Source organism: Salvelinus sp. IW2-2015, linkage group LG15 (assembly GCF_002910315.2).
Source record: "Salvelinus sp. IW2-2015 linkage group LG15, ASM291031v2, whole genome shotgun sequence".
In the NCBI taxonomy this organism is placed as follows: domain Eukaryota; kingdom Metazoa; phylum Chordata; class Actinopteri; order Salmoniformes; family Salmonidae; genus Salvelinus; species Salvelinus sp. IW2-2015.
In genome coordinates, this window is record NC_036855.1 from 39,534,951 (window position 1) to 39,549,408 (window position 14,458).

Consider the following 14,458-nt stretch of genomic DNA (forward strand, 5'->3'; position numbering starts at 1 on the left):
TGTGTGTGTGTGTGTGTGTGTGTGTGTGTGTGTGTGTGTTGTGTGTGTGTGTGTGTGTGTGTGTGTGTGTGTGTGTGTGTGTGTGTGTGTGTGTGTTGTGTGTGTGTGTGTGTGCACTACGTTTTAGCTTCACGGTCGTTTGTTGTTTTTGTATAGTTTGTAATAGTGTTTCGTTTCATGTTCATCTTCGTAGAAAAAATAAAAGAAGATGGCTTATTTTCCACATGCTGCGTTTTGGTCCGTCTCTCCTCCACACGTCGTGACAGAATTCCCACCAACTCGGATCAAGCAGCGTGTGCAACAACAACAGGACCCACCTACACAGGACTATTGGAATTGGGAGGTAATTCTGAACCGCGAAAGTACCAGGAGAATATAACCGCCCCAAAGCTGAGCTGGAGGCAGCGAAAGCAGAGAGGCGGAGATATGAGGAGGCAGCAAGGAACAAGGCTGGAAGCCCGTAAGTCAAACCCAAAAATTTTTGGGGGGGGGGCTCTCGGGTAGTTTAGTTGGGTCAGTCGGGAGACGTGAGCCAACTCCTCCTGCTTACCGTAAGGAGCCGGTGAGGGCGGATTTGGAGGTGAGTGACGCAGAGACAGTAAAGGAGTTAATGGAGAAATTGGAGAGAGAGAGTTATGAGGGATGTACTGGTTTGGTGCATGAGGCACGGCATTCGTCCGAATGAACGTGTTGGTGAGTTAATGTCACCGGGAACAGCTCTCCATACTCGTCCTGAGGAGCGTGCTAGCCGTCTGGTTAAGACAGTGCCTACAGCACGCACAAAGCCTCCTGTGCGTCTCCAGAGTCCTGTGCGTCCTGTTACTGCTCCTCGCACTAGCCCTGTGGTGTGTATTCCCAGCCCAGTACCACCAGTGCTGACACCACGCACCAGGCTTCCAGTGAGTCTCCAGAGCCCTGTTCCTCCTCCACGCACTCTCCCTGTGGTGCGTGTCTCCAGCCCAGTGCCTCCAGTCTCGGCACCACGCACCAAGCCTCCTGTGCGTCTCCAGAGCCTGTACGCACTGATCCTTCTCCCCGCACTCGTCCTGAGGTGCGTGCCCTCAGCCCGGTACCACCAGTTCCGGTACCACGCACCAGTCCTATAGTGCGCCTTGAGAACTCAGTGTGCCCTGTCCCTGCTCCCCGCACTAGCCTTGAGGTGCGTGTCTCCAGTCCGGTACCACCAGTTCCGGTACCAGCACCAAGCCTCATGTGCGTCTCCAGAGCCCTGTACGCACTGTCCTTCTCCCCGTACTCGCCCTGTTGTGCGTGCCCTCAGCCTGGTACCACCAGTGCCGGTACCAACATCAGGCCTATAGTACGCCTTGAGAGTCCAGTGTGCCCTGTTGTTGTTCCCCGCACTAGCCTGAAGGTGCGTGTCCTTAGCCCGGTACTCCAGTTCCGGCACCACGCACAGGCCTACAGTGCGTCTCAGCCGGCAGAGTCTGCCGTCTGCCCAACGGCGCCTGAACTGCCCGTCTGCCAAGCGCGCCTGAACTGCCCGTCTGCCAAGCGGCGCCTGAACTGCCCGTCTGCCAAGCGGCGCCTGAACTGCCCGTTCTGCCAAGCGGCGCCTGAACTGCCCGTCTGCCAAGCGGCGCCTGACTGCCTTGCCCAACGGCCTGAACTGCCGTCTGCCAAGCGCGCATAAACTGCCCGTCTGCCAAGCGCCGCATGAACTGCCCGTCTGCCAACGCCGCATGAACTGCCCGTCTGCATGAGCCTTCAAAGCCGCCCGTCTGCCATGAGCCTGCAACGCCGCCTGTCTGCCATGAGCCTACAGAGCCTTCCGCCAGACAGGAGCCGCTGAGCCTTCCGCAGACGGAGCAGCCAGAGCCTTCCGCCAGACCGGATCAGCCAGAGCCTTCCGCCAGACGGATCAGCCAGAGCCTTCCGCCAGACCGGATCAGCCAGAGCTTCCGCCAGACCGGATCAGCCAGGCCTTCGCCAGACCGGATCAGCCAAGCCTTCCGCCAGCCGGATCACCAGAGCCTTCCGCCAGAACGGATCAGCCAGAGCCTTCCGCCAGCCATGAGCAGCCAGCTCCGTCAGCGAGCCATGAGCAGCCAGCTCCGTCAGCGAGCCATGAGCAGCCAGATCCGTCAGGAGCCATGAGCAGCCAGATCCGTCAGCGAGCCATCAGCAGCCAGAATCCGTCAGCCAGCCATGAGCAGCCATATCCGTCAGCCAGCCATGAGCAGCCAGATCCGTCAGCCAGCCATGAGCAGCCAGATCCGTCAGCCAGCCATGAGCAGCCAGATCCGTCAGCCAGCCATGAGCCGTCCAGCCAGGATCCGCCAGAGCGTCCCCAGGATCCGCCAGAGCCGTCCAGCCAGGATCCGCCAGGCCCCCCCCCCCCCCGTCATCCAGCCAGGAATCCGTCCCTCAGTCCGGAGCTGCCGTCCCTCAGTCCGGAGCTGCCGTCCCTCAGTCCGGAGCTGCCCCTTAACCTGGTGCTGCCCTTATCCTGTCGGCTGCCCCTTATCCGGTGCTGCCCCTTAGTCCGGTGCTGCCCCTTAGTCCGGTGCTGCCCCTTAGTCCGGTGCTGCCCCTTAGTCCGGTGCTGCCCTTAGTCCGGTGCTGCTTGCCGCCCCTTAATCCAGTGGGGTTAATGTGGAGGGTGGCCATTTGGAGGAGGCTACGAAAGCGGGTAGTGACTATGGTGGGGTGGGGACACGACCAGTGCCGGAGCCGCCGCCGTGGACGGACGCCCACCCAGACCCTCCCCTAGACTTTGTGCTGGTGCGCCCGGAGTTCGCACCTTAAGGGGGGGTTATGTCACGCCCTGGCCTTAGTATTTCTTTGTTTTCTTTATTATTTGGTTAGGTCAGGGTGTGACATGGGGATGTATGTGGTTTTTGTAGTGTCTAGGGTGGTTTAAGGTTTAGGGGTTTATTAGAGTAGTTGGGTTTATGTTTAGTATAGTAGTCTAGCTGTGTCTATGGTTGAGTGTAGGTATCTAGGAAAGTCTATGGTTGCCTGAATTGGGTCTCAACATTAGAGACAGCTGGTTATTGTTGTCTCTGATTGGGAGCCATATTTAAGGCAAGCCATAGGCTTTAGCTGGTTGTGGGGAATTGTCTATGTTGAACGTTTGTAGCCTGTGTGTGTGCACTACGTTTATAGCTTCACGGTCGTTTGTTGTTTTTGTATAGTTTGTAATAGTGTTTCGTTTCATGTTCATCTTCGTAGAAAAAATAAAAGAAGATGGCTTATTTTCCACATGCTGCGTTTTGGTCCGTCTCTCCTCCACACGATCGTGACAGTGTGTCTCTCTTCATTGCATCATCCTGGTCGGTCTCCCCTCTCCTCCTGTCTGTTGAGCTCAAACCTCTCCAGTAAGAGCTTCAAATAAAACCTGACGTAAGCCTCCCGCTCAATCTGGATAGACAGCTTCCACCAGATAAAAGAACACAGAAAGACAGAGAGAGAGAGAGAGAAAATAAAGGAGAGAGAGAAGAGTGCACGAGAGAGAGAGCATCAGTGATTTTACCCACGTGGTAGGTTTCAAAGCCACTCAGTGCACAAAACATTCTGAACACCTTCCTAATATTGAGATGCACTCCCTTTTGCACTCAGAACAGCCTCAGTCGGGGCATAGACTCTACAAAGTGTCTAAAGTGTTCAACTGGGATGCTGGCCTATGTTGACTCCAATTCTTCCCACAGTGTGTCATATTGGCTGAATGTCCTTTGGGTGGTGGAGCATTCTTGATACACACGGGAAACGGTTGAGCGTAAAGATCCAAGCAGCGTTGCAGTTCTTGACACACTCAAACCAGTGCGCCTGGCACCCACTACCATACCGCATTCAAAGGTACTTAAATCTTTTGTCTTGKCCATTCACCCTCTGAATGGCATACATACACAATCCATGTCTCAATTGTCTCAAGACTTTAAAAATCCTTCTTTAACTGGTCTCCTCCCCTTCTTTTAGACGGATTTAACAAGTGACATGAATAAGGGATCATAGCTTTCACCTGGATTCACCCAGTCAGTACTAATGTTTTGTCCACTRAGTGTAAATGAGTGTGATAGAAGGAGAGAGGACAGAGGGTCCGAGATAGAAATGGAGAAAATTAATAAACCACATGCTCACTCAAGGGACACTTCACTTCCATCTCTCTTCCCTCTTTTTTTGCTCTCCTCCTGCTCCTCTCCTTCTCCTCCTCAGTAGAAATGTGTGATATGACGCAACGAGGCAACAACAGGTTGTAACAGTGCTGTTGGGTTGGTTCAACAACTGCTTCCCTGTCCTCCTTCTACCCACTTACACCGTTTGGTGTGTGTGTGTTCGGGAATAATTTGCGGATCTATGAATGCCGTTGTGCTAAGGGAGGTGTTTAGGGAAGCGGTTTAGATTAGTGTGTGTGTGTGTGTGTGTGTGTGTGTGTGTGTGTGTGTGTGTGTGTGTGTAAATATGCTCACGTGTGTATGGGGGAGTGCACAAGCATGCATTTGGGTCCGCGTGAATGAATGAGTGGGTGCATATAGTACAGAGCCTTCAGAAAGTATTCACACCCCTTTCCTTTTTCCACATTTGTTGCGTTAGTCTGAATTTAAAATTGATTACATTTAGATGTTGTGTTATTGATCTACACACAATTCCGCATTATGTCAGTAGAAATTTGTTTGTAGAACATTTTTGAAATTCATTAAAAAAAATTAGTTGAAATGTCTAGAGTCAATAAGTATTCAACCCCTTTGTTATGGCGTACCTAAATAAGTTCAGGAGTAAAAATTTGCTTAACAAATCACATAATAAGCTGCATGGAATCACTGTGTGGGCAATTATAGGGGTTAACATGATTTTTGAATGACTACCCCATCTCTGTACCCCACACAAACAGATAATTATAAGGTCCCTCAATTGAGTAGTGATTTTCAAGCACAGATTCAACCACAAAGACGTTTTTCAATGCCTCGCAAAGAAGGGCACCGATTGGTAGATGTGTAAACATTTTWAAAAAGCAGACGCCGACTATCCCTTTGAGCATGGTGAAGTTATTAATTAGGCTTTGGATGGTATATCAATACACCCAGTCACTACAAAGATGCAGGCATCCTTCCCAAATCAGACGCTGGAGAGAGATTTCACCATGAGGCCAACGGTGATTTTAAAACAGTTACTGAGTTTAATGGTCGTGATATGCGAAAACTGAGGCTGGATCAACAAGGGCTGTGGCGGTCACGACATTTTGTAAGCCGGTTAATGTCATGCAAAAGATTGTCGGTATCATGGTAATTTAGCGTTAATTAACATAAACATGTTTAGCGTCTCCAGGCCTCCATGCACACAAGCTGCATACAAGCAGCTGATATGCACCTTTGGAACATCACATTTTAAAAAGTCTAATAAATCAATTGAATATACAACATCAAAATAAATCAACTTTATTTTAGGCAGGTCTAAAGAGACATGATATGAAAAAAAATTATTTCAGGAAGAACAGAATATGAGTTGGCCTACTGAATGTTATCTGGCTATGCACCATGCCATAGGCTTGCTCATTTAGCAGACAAGATATGCTTAAGTCCCGTGSCATTCTTTTATATCATGTGGTTTTATAGTAAGACAACGTATAATTGAGGTTAGCTGAATAAAATAGAAAGGATATTTGTGCGAGTGCACATATGAAGTGGCTATGTGAGCGTAAAAGTGATAATTTGAAACKGCTCTTATATGCTAGATTTAGAGTTATTTGGCAACTTTAGTTGTGAATGATACAAACCTTAGAATGCCTTATATATGATATGGGTTAAATGATGCGGCTATAGGCTGCACACACTGTTCTCTTTTCAAGTGATCACATTTTTACCCATCAGACTAAATTTAATCTCGTCTTTACTAATTTGTAAAAAATAAATAAAATAAAAAAAGATTTAGAATGGCTCATTACCAAATGGGCAGGAACAGGGGCAGGAGAAAAAATACAAGTCATCTGTATGCACTGGAATGGCGAATGGAGGCCACTTTCCCGCCTGTAAATGTTTCACTCATGTCTGGAAGTCTATTCCGGTTAATTCACTCAATGCATCAAGCACTGTTTGAGGAGCATGCAGCCTTTTGCTGTGTGACAGGTGATATTCTGCACAAACTCTGTATGCCATAGGCTCCCCAACCCTGTTCCTGCAGCTACCCAGTCCTTAATTTGGGAAACCAAGTTAAATCTGTCCAGGAACATCAACAGTAACATGTTTTCACAACAAAACATATTTCATMAAACTGTTGACAGCCCTCTTTCTGCACGCTTTAGAAAGGAATGAGGGGGGAAGATGGAGACGCTCGGTGGTGAGATTTTCTGTAGCTAAAAGGTCACGTGTCAGCATATAAATTATGAAAATATTTTTTTTAAATGCCCTTTTACTAGGCTATTCAAAATAAAATACAAATTCACTTTAATTGTAGGCCAACTCTGAATTTGTTTAATTTAAGCTACCAATTATGTACCAAAGACTTCAAATCATTTTTTAAATGTTTTTCTGCCATGCGTAATAAGTCTAGGCTATAAATTGTYTAACAGCACAATCATTATTTTAATTCAGGTTTAATTTTGGACTTGGGCTTATATATAGGCCTATGATTATGCATAAACTCTAATWTGCATATGATAGTTTTGAATTAATTATCACCTTAAAAAGCTCTGTCCATTTCATGTGCTAGGCTTTGAAATAACATCCACAACAACCATGTTTTACACTCAGTTTCAATCTACTGTTGAACTTCTTTCTTCAAATTGGTCAATCATAGTGAGGTGAGTTTTAAAAGCACATACTGTTTTAATGATAAGTGTTTGATGTGATTTTCAATTGCATTTGCATTGATGTCAGAGTGGTTAGAGGGACAATAGAGCCCTGAGTACCAGGCCATTAGCGACCTGATGATCGTTAGCGAGTTGGATACTACTAACACGTGTCCAAGAGTGCATAAAAGGAGATTACCGTGACTCAACAGTCATTCAGAATTTTACTGCGGTCATGGCTCATGACTGCCGGTGTGGCGGTAATACAGTCACTGCAACAGCCCTAGGATCAACAACATTGTAGTTACTCAACAATACTAACCTAAATGACAGAGTGAAAAMAAGTAATCCTGTACAGAATATAAATATTCCAAAACATGCATCCTGTTTGCAACAAGGCACTTAAGTAATACTGAACAAAATGTGGCTTGTCATCGGCAAGGACTAGGGAGTTTAAGATAAAAAGAAACGGAATACAGCTAAGCACAGGCAAAATCCTAGAGGATAACCTGCTACAGTCTTCTTTTTAACAGACACTGGGAGACAAATTCACCTTTCAGCAGGACAATAACGTAAAACACAAGGCCAAATCTACACTGGAGATGCTTACCATGACAACATTGAATATTCCTATTTGACTTAAATTGGCATGAAAATCTATGGCAAGACTTGAAAATGGCTTTCTTGCAATGATCAACAACCAACTTCACAGAGCTTGAAGATTTAAAAAAAGAATAATTGGGAAATATTGTACAATCCAGGTGTGCAAAGCTCTTAGAGACTTACCCAGAAAGACTCCCATCTGTAATAGCTGCCAAAGGTGTCTAACATGTATTGTCTCAGGAGTGTGAATACCRATCTAAATCAAGAAATATTCGGGTTTGATTTTTCATTCATTTTTAGTAAATATTGACAGAGTATTTTGTGTATATCGTTACAACTAAAATCCCACTTTCTCACAACAAAATGTAGAAAAAGTCAAGGYGAGAAATACTTTCTGAAGGCAGTGTATGTGTGCGTGGGTAGGCGTGTGGGTAAAGAGCGAGAGGGGGGAGGTAATGTATTTGCGATGGACTGGTTCATTAGAGTGATAATGATGATCAGACACACGCACGCACACACACACTCCCATTACGAATATTCATAAACAGACATGCCCTCACATCTCCTCTTGCCCAAATACACATGCAAGCACGCACACAGTTGTTTCTCACGCTGTGAGTTCCCTGAGGTCCCTGCACTGCCATTACTAATTCATCTCTAAACGTGTTGCTATGAAAGACCATCAGGATGCTGAATATTCTATTCTATAGCTCTGCTCTGACATGCACACACGCATGGATGTGCGTGCACATACCCACATACCCATGCATGGCTACTCACACAAATGCAGTAACACATATGCCAGAGCTCTACTCCGCTGAGAGCTACCTGGTACAGTGCGATTGATGTAGATGGACTGGGTGAAAACACACTGAGTTCCCTCTCTCTGCCTCTTTCTCTTACACTCGGCCAAACATGAACACCGAGGAGGATGCAATGGCTCTTTCTCTCTTTCTCACTCACTCCATCCCCCTCTCCTCTGTTCCTCTCTTCCAATGATTGTGTATTCCATTTGAACTCCTACGAGTGAGTTGAATGCGAAGGCAGCGGCTTTAGCGGCTCACGGCCCTCCGCATTAAGGAATCAGGAGTTATACAGACTGTGGAAATTCTTAACGGATTCAAACGCAGCCGGGGACTTGTAATAAAAGAAAAAGATAAACTTGGCAAATTGTGTGTTGAGATAACGTATGGTGGGATAGATAGAGAGGAGAGAGAAGGAAGGAAGGAGAGAAAGTAGTATCATTAAGTAATTTTCACTCTACCATGACATAACAGAGTAGAATTAGGGCTTTTCATAGGGTATTCTACTATGGTATTCATTCCCATAGAGAATCACTTCACTTCCGTAAAGCCATATTAATCAAGACAGACAGCCTTGGACGCATCAGCCCTGGCGGAAGGTAGACTAGCAGTTAAGAGTGTCATTACAGTAACCGAAAGGTTGCTGGCTCGAATCCCCAAGCCAACTAGTTGAAATATCTTGAGCAAGTCACTCTGGATAAGAGAGTATGCTAAATGACTAAAATGTAAAATMAGTACATGTGTTCTTGAAAATAACACACTTTAATACAGGGGTTAGGTCATTCAATCTCACAGACACACATAGGGACACTCCCTCCCTCCCACTCCTCCCCTCCCCAGGACCCCCCAGCGCTCTGCCTGGGCTCTGCACTACTCTGACTCAGCAGCCAGCTTTCCTCCGAGCGATATTGGTCTGTGTGTYTGGGGGGAGAGAAACTGGAGCAAGCTGTGGCAAGAGAAAGCTTGCTTCTCTTCTCCCAGAGAAGAGTTTAATTCTGAGTGATTGGTTCACGAAGGCAGCAGCATCACGCCGGCTCTCGTATGTAGAGCAGCAAGAGATGACCAACCATTACAGTCGCCTGCTTGGTTGCAATACAATATGGAGGGAGCAGACTTGATTGACAAAGGACTAAATGGTTCAAAATGAATACATTTATCGATCAGAATAGATTGAATATTGATTTTGAGGATATGTTCTGACGGTTGACTCTGATGATTCCTGCACAGGCCACACAGTACAGACTAGTCTGAATATAGGTTAACTGTAGGTGGCATTGGACAAAATTGTCTGCTAGTGCTAGACGACCACATTACCTTAGAAAGTGTATGAGGGGCTGCTGCTGTTCTCTGGGCTCAGAGTGGGTCTACAGCCCACTCCGCTGCTTCATGACTGGAAGAGATGATGGGGGAAAACCTGAGGGAACACAGAATGGGAGAGGATATGCTTAAAGAATGTGGTCAAAAACACTTACATATCACATAGCCTAAATACAGTCAGACTCCTGATAAATGCATTGGTGCATCAAAATGTTGTGAAATTGTTTGCACTTATCCAATGCGCACTTATCAAGGAGTTGGCTGTATAGCCTAGTTGTGACTCTCCCCAGACCTGCGTTCAATGAATATTGGAATGCATTTGGATATTTAAAAAATATATATTTATTAAACTAGGCAAGTCAGTTTAGAACAAATTCTTATTTACAATGACYGCCTACCCAGACGACGCACCGATTATTTGAAAATACTCAAATACACAGAAAATAAGTACATAATCAATTTTAACCCAGATCTGTTTTTCTCAAGTTGTTAAAGCAAAATATTTCTGCACATAGGGGAAACACCGGTTTTATTCTGTGTTGTTACAGCATTAAAAAAATAATATTTTAATTTTTTATTAATCGCAACCGAAAACCATGATTTTAAAAAATGTATGGAACCGAAACGACCTCAAAAATTGCTAATCGCTCAGACTAGAGTATAGTGCAGTCCTATCATACACTGAGTTGACAGGTGGTGGAACATTCTCATCCACAAAGACACAAGAACAACGCCGTTCTGGCACCTAGCTAGAGTCTGGTCATGTAGTCAGTGGCCAAACACAATAACACGTTATGAACACCCACCCAGACAACATCAGCCAAGAGAAAAGAGACTATTATTCAACCAAGGACCCCTGACCTCTTACTCAGAGAACTAGTTCCTCTTTTCTCCAAACGACTTATTCCTGTTAGATACCACAAGCCTCAGGATAAGGTTTGGTATAAAAAGATTGAAAAATAAAGGAAAGGGATAAAATTGTATTGTGCTTCTTGTGAGTGTTGCTGCATGATTTATAACAAAAACTGACGCAAGAGGCAGGAGCCTCGAGAAAGTTAAGCCCTCAACTCTTCTCCTCAGAGAGACAGTGAGAGAGAAAGAGAGAGATAGAGGGGAGAAGAGGAGGAGGATGATAGTGGTCAAAGGGCAAGAGAGGGAACGAGGGGAACGAGGAAAAGAGAGGGAGTCCTATATTGGGTGATGTAACTAACAGAGCTAGGTCAGAGAAGGCCTCGTAGCCAATGGCAGGAGATGGCCTTCAGACACTGTTATTGGTGTGTGACCGTGTGTCAGACTGTGTGTGTGTGCGCGCACACGAGTGATCTATGTGCAGGACAGACAGTGTACCCGCACAGACGTCTTACAGACACTTATTGGCTAACAGAGACACAGCCTGGCTGAATGTGTCTGAGTGAGGACAGATAGGGAAGAGAGAGCCTCTGGCTGCAATGAGCCATTTTACAGGAAAGAAGGATGGTGTGTGTGTGTCAGTGTCTTCGTTAGGGCCACAGAGACAGTTTATTTATTTTTTGACATGGCCTACTTTGTGAATTGAAGCAATTGTACATGAGATGGCTTGTTAAACATTTTTGTAGCTGGCACCTTGCATCTATCATTCAAACCGACTGGTCGTTCGTTTGATTGGCATCGTTGTCAGCCAACCCCTCTGTGTAGTTAGCTCGATTGGCAACGTCCGTTTGGGCAGGTTGCTATGGGCAGGCAAGCACTGCTAGTGCTGCTGCTGACAGTGATAGTGCTGTCAATGGTGCTGAATATAGTGCGTCAATCATCAATACTCATCAAGCAGAAATACAGTCTACACTTGTAGCCTACTGCCAGACCATTTTACAGAAAAGGCAATTATTGCAATCATAACACTGACAATTTATTTATTTCAATCACCCACTAGATGATGCTATGCAAGCTCTTCCCTTTTGCTAGCTGGAGAGACACCAAACCAGTTGAATTTCATTTCGTTTGTCTTGTTATTCGATTGAAACGTCTTTGCATATTTCTTATTTTATTTCACCTTTATTTAACCAGGTAGGCTAGTTGAGAACAAGTTCTCATTTAAAACTGCAACCTGGCCAAGAACAAAGCAAAGCAGTTCGACACATACAACAACACAGAGTTACACATGGAATAAACAAACATACAGTCAATAATACAGTAATACAGTCAATAATATATATAAAAAGTATGCTAAAGCTGTTTGTTAGGCTAGAAGTAAGGAGAAATAATGTCTAGATGCTTTTCACAGTTGTGAGATCAAGTTAACAAATTGCCTGGCTGGGCTGATGGGACAGTGGATGCACAGGGATCATACTCTAGAAACAAGTAGAAACAAGTAGCCTATTTTTGTGTTATAGGCCTACCTGTTGTAAAACAGCTTTCTTTTTTAAAGCACGGCTTAAAATGCGTCTCAACCAATCACAAAGCATTTTTGACCAATGCTTGTTTTTTTACATACCTGTACCAACACATGATGTAGGCCTACAGTTGATTACAGCATGTACAAACATGGCAGTTAACTCTGAGTCCTGTTTTGGTGCAAGCTGGGATTTTATAGAAGTGACTAATCTCAGATAGGGTGAATAATAACACACACAGTCTCCTGCTACAGAGCAGGATTTTTTAGATTTTCAGAGCAGTCTGAGCAGCTCACATCGAAAACAGCTTAGTGACACTGTGAACATAATATGCCTACTCTATGAAGATTCATGGCAAATTATGGGAGTAGGCTAAAATAGATCTCATAAAACGTGCTGCTCTAGGATCAGTTTTGCCTTTTAGATCATGATGAATACACGGACCTGATCCTAGATCAGCACAACTACTTTGACGCACTGCATTTATGAATACAGGCCCTGCCCCACTACTTCTACCCAATAAAGGCCCACCTCTACAGTTCACTTTCCCTTTACAGTAATATACATATACTATGAGTGAAAGCTTCACCAGGGATTAATATAGCTACTAATAGTGTGTGTGTGTGTGACTCGTTTCAGGAAACTAGGCGTAGGCCGCACGTCACTACTTCACAGGAGAGGCATTTGAACGTAAACATTTATTTTTTATCAAAATGCTGTTTTAGGCAGGAATCCCTTCTGGAATGTGAACTTTCATGAATCTTAATAACAAACGTGTATTCCATCCATAAATACAATTGTTAAATTACGAGCCTAGTTAAATTGCAAGCCTAGTTGGTTTAGCCACGGAAAAAGACAGGAATCTTCCCGCTAGCCATGATACAAACAAAACAGAGTTAAATGGTTAGTCTGCCGTGAAGCGTTCATCCATGTATAAAAGGTAAAGAGTCTAGCTACKTTTTCAGATAGAAGTTCCTAATTTTGTCAGAAAGTCGTTTTTATTGCAAGTTAAAAAGTACTGTTAGTTAACTAGCAAACGATAGCTTGCTGGCTCGCTAGCTAACGTTACTTGTATGATCTGTGTAGTAATATTATTCAAATCAAAAATATTTGCATTGCTAGTTATAGCCCAATGTTAACTAGCTAATATTGAACCTAGTTTGTTAGCTTTAGCTACCTGCAGATTCACACAACAGCTATGACAATCAGTTTGTATTGGTAGTAGTATGAGTTGGGATTATGCCAGTTCATTGTTTAGCTAGCTAGCTACATGTCTAAACAAGACTCCACTTTGGCCAGATTATTACATGGACAGATTATTACATGACCCATCAAATTAGCCAGGTGTGTCTGSTGGTGATTACGGATTATCGATTGTATTTCATGAACATGTGTACAATAGTGACCCATCCACTAAGCTAGATGTAGCYGGGGGGGGGGGGGGGGGTTATTGCATTTTCTTCACATGACCCATCAATTTAGACAAGTGTCGGGTAAGCGTAAACTAATAATGATCAAATATTTATATCTGGACACTTTCTGTTTTTGATATTGCAAGTAACCACTTCACTGTACCGTTTACACATTCTGTATCCTATGCATGCAACAGATAAACAAATTTTATTTGATATAGCATGTGTTTACCACATGGCCTCATGTGAATCCTTAAATAGATGGGTGGGGTTAAGGCTTAAGAGGGTGTGAACGATGCTGAATGGGTGTAGACAAAGAAGTGCTCTCCAGTAGGTGCACCAAAAAATTCAAGGGTCATTTTCTCAAAAGTGGGGTGTCAAGTTTATCAACATTCAAAGCAGAATTACTTTCCCATTGTTCCTCAACTGCAGTGTATGACATATAACTTTCTAACTGTGAGTCTCTACTTTAATCCAATGTAAAAAAAAAAAAAACTATTTCAAATGCTGCTACATAAGACCAAATCGAGGCGGTCGGTCACATATATGATCCATCTAAGTAGCAATATGCAATATTCAGTCCTGGCCCAGCTTAAAAAAGTAGCTGCTCTGGCAAGGCTCTAGGGACTGCTCCATGTTCTTTAACACCTCCCATGCAACACCTCTTCTCTGGGAGCATAGGCACTCACACACTCAATAATAAACACACACGGTCTCACTCACACAAACTTTAAACTTACCGGGCCACTATCCCCCTCCATCTCTCACCCTGAGCAAAGTGTAGTTGGATATTAAAGCCATAGAGCTTCTTTAGGGTCAGAGAAAAGATGCCCTCTCAAATCCAAGTGGAGGTCATTTGTTGAGATCAATATGGCTGTGGTCATCATTTTGGAATACAGGGTGTGTTATCCTGTGCTTGTGCTGTATGTGTTTGCATGTGTGAATAAGTGCAAGACTAGTCAAACGGATGCACAGTACACCCACATACAACAATGTGATTGGCTGAATGTGGTTTGTGTGTGTGTGTGTGAGTAAGCGCAAGACATGTCCTCAAACGTAGCGTACACACACCAACATGAATGAAACAAACAAGCAAAGTGCCCTATCACTCCACACCCAATGGAGTAAATATTTAAACAAATCACTCACAGCTAGTTTTACACATTCAGTTGAGAATGTGTCCCAGTGCCATTCACAGTGGATCATTACACA

At 44.5% G+C, this 14,458-nt stretch overlaps 1 protein-coding gene across 1 annotated transcript in view; it reads right to left on the reverse strand.

Moving 5' to 3' along the window:
• taok3a (TAO kinase 3a) overlaps nt 1-14,458 on the reverse strand; it is a 105,387-nt gene that overhangs the window by 41,608 nt on the left and 49,321 nt on the right. Inside the window, 1 exon segment of the mRNA XM_070447140.1 lies at nt 9,463-9,562. The gene's annotated coding sequence lies outside the window, so the exon portion shown is untranslated.